Here is a 575-nt window from a genome sequence, read left to right on the forward strand (position 1 = left end):
ACGAAGTCCCCACCAATTAAAACATTGTTTCTGCCTACTATGATGATATGTCTTTGCAATAGGGTTGATATAAGGTGTTTTAGTAAAAAGTTTTTTCTCTTGAAACTAAAATATCGTATTATCCTGCAGCTGACATTAGGTTTTCTTCAAAATAAAAACAAAATTGAATTAGAAGAATCGTTCAAACAAAACGGCAAAAGACATCTACTTGATCCTCCAATAGAACTCCGATTTCTGTCTTCTTTGTTCATAGTTGGAATTATGCAACTACGAAATTGCTTTGATTTTCACTTATACATCCAACTTAAATAAGCTCAGAAATTGCAGAGATCGGCTGTTTCTGTTTCTTGTCTTTCCTATCAAGAGTGACCGGATATCGATTCTCTTCTACTATTGCATCCTGTAACGTTTTTGTAGGGTGTTTTGTGAACTTTTTTGTACATTTACACTACTAGAAAACCAGGTATCAGCGACGACTATCAGCGAGGGAATTTTTCCCTCGCAGATCAGCGAGGGATCAGCGAGGGAAATGACAAAAAACACATTCCCTCGCTGATCCCTCGCTGATCTGCGAG

The sequence above is a fragment of the Cynara cardunculus genome, assembly GCF_001531365.2.
Source record: "Cynara cardunculus var. scolymus isolate 2C chromosome LG 8, CcrdV1, whole genome shotgun sequence".
Classification (NCBI taxonomy): domain Eukaryota; kingdom Viridiplantae; phylum Streptophyta; class Magnoliopsida; order Asterales; family Asteraceae; genus Cynara; species Cynara cardunculus.